Below are 2,259 nucleotides of genomic sequence, written 5' to 3'. Positions count from 1 at the left end.
GTCCCAAAGCAAAACATTCCTTTCTGTTTAAAACTGCAGAGCATTTTAAAGACAATGAGGAAATAAAGTTGTTTTGTTGTTGTTGTTGTTGTTGTTTTTGGGTCACACCCGGCAGTGCTCAGGGGTTACTCCTGGCTCCATACTCAGAAATTGCTCCTGGCAGGCACGGGGGAACATATGGGTCGCTGGGATTCGAACCGATGACCTCCTACATGAAAGGCAAACACCTTACCTCCATGCTATCTCTCCAGCCCCCAAGAAAATAAAGTTGTTTTTAAGTATCTTTTGGTGCTTAGTTTTACAGGTAAAGAGAAATTTAATCAAGGCTACATTTGGAAGTAAAAAGCTCAAATTTATATATGCTTAATAGAGCAGAAGATAGATTCATATTTAGGTCAAATAAATGTTTGTTATTAAACATGAGAAATATCACCCTCACTCATTAGAAATGTTGGCCAGCCATCCATGCTGAAGAAAGTCTTCTCAGCGAGCCTTCTAATGAGACATTTATTAGATTGTGGTGGTGATACACCATGGTTTCTTTATACAGTCTTCAGTTCTTAGTCAGTTGAGTTATTTACAGATTTGAGCTACTGTGAATACTGCTCCAATAAACCCACAAGAACAAATACCTTTTCTGAGTAAAATTTTTTTGAGTCCTTAAGATAAATACTTAGAAATGAAATTACTTTGCATTTACATTTATCTATTACAAAAACTACTGCAGTAAATATGCTTAAACTTTGTAGGAGGATTATTGGTATTTGTGCAAGATTTTCTCTAAAATATTTACAATTCCCTATGAACTGTCATTTTCAATAATAAAAACAGTGTCCAATTATTTTTTAAAATAGAAGGAAGGTTTGATACTATAGTCTAAGTATTTAAGTTATTCTACTTTCTTGTCATCACTTGCTATTTCTAGATATTTTAAAATTTTAAATCAGATAAATGATAAAGAAAGTAGATACTGACATTTATTTTCCCAGCAGTGGAGTGAGAATCATTTCTTTTGTTAATTGAATACATTTCCATTGGATATACTAATTCCATGCCACTTGAGCATTTCTCTATTAAAACATTTCATTTTTTTAAATTAATTTTGGTTTTTAAATCTAATTTAAGCTTTTTATATAGGGCACCACACCTGGTAGTGCTTAGGTTTACTTCTGGTTCTGTGCTCAGGAATTACTCCCAGTAGTGCTCAAGAAACCATATGGAGTGCTATAGATCAAACCCAGATCATATGTAAGATAAGCATCCTGCTGACTGTACTAACGCTCCAACCTGAAATCAAAATTTTAAGTTTATGTGTTTCAAAAATCTAACAGTTTGTGACTTATATATGTTCAATATTTGGTAGCATCTTTTAGAAATTTCTTAAGTGTTACAGATACAACATTTAATAGAATCTGATTTATAATTCAGAGTGAAATTTAAAGTTCCAAAGCTCTCCCTAGTTTCATATTCTGATATTGCCTAACCAAATTCTCTTACAAATATCAGTCACTTCCTTGCACTTCCCTGGTATGCTAGCACTATATTTGGACCATCAAAGTTGAGTAATACTGGACCTGAAGCAACAGTACAATGGGTAAGGCCTTTCACACAGTTGACTAGGCTTTGATCCTCAGTATTCCATTTGGTTGTCTGAATCCTACCAGAAGTGATTTTGTGCTGAGACAGGAGTCACCCCAGTGCATTATTTTGTGTGGCCTCAGAAAACTAACAAACAGAAAAGTTAAAGTAGTTAAGTGATGTTTTTATCTTTATTTCCTGTAACAATTCTATCATTTCATAAACAATATAGCAGAGTAATTAATTTTTTAAGTATCAGCACAGAAATAATTGTGTTACTATTACAATGTCAAATTTATCTTTTAATAGCAAATAATCTTTTTCATAAATGTTACATTCTTTGAAAAAGTTTAAATATGTTTATTAAATCTTGAATGAATAATAGTTTTATAAAATTAATAACATTTTTACCTAAATAAATAATTAAGTAATAGTCACAATATTCATCATGTGATGAATGAGCAATTGTTAATCTAAAAAGAGTTACAAATAAAAAGAATATAGTAAAAAAGGTGTGTGGCAGGGTTTTTGTTCATTTATGGGTTTGGTATTTTTTTTTTCATAAGCATAGCAAAATATGGGGAAAATAGAAAGAAAAACTTTTTTACGAAATATTCCTGCATTTTCCTGTATTTTATATATTTATAAATATAAGAAAGGAATAAAGAAAGGCTGGGTAGG

This window comes from Suncus etruscus, chromosome 11, assembly GCF_024139225.1.
Source record: "Suncus etruscus isolate mSunEtr1 chromosome 11, mSunEtr1.pri.cur, whole genome shotgun sequence".
In the NCBI taxonomy this organism is placed as follows: Eukaryota; Metazoa; Chordata; class Mammalia; order Eulipotyphla; family Soricidae; genus Suncus; species Suncus etruscus.
The sequence above is the reverse complement of the archived record's forward strand: the minus strand, read 5'-3'. Positions refer to the sequence as shown.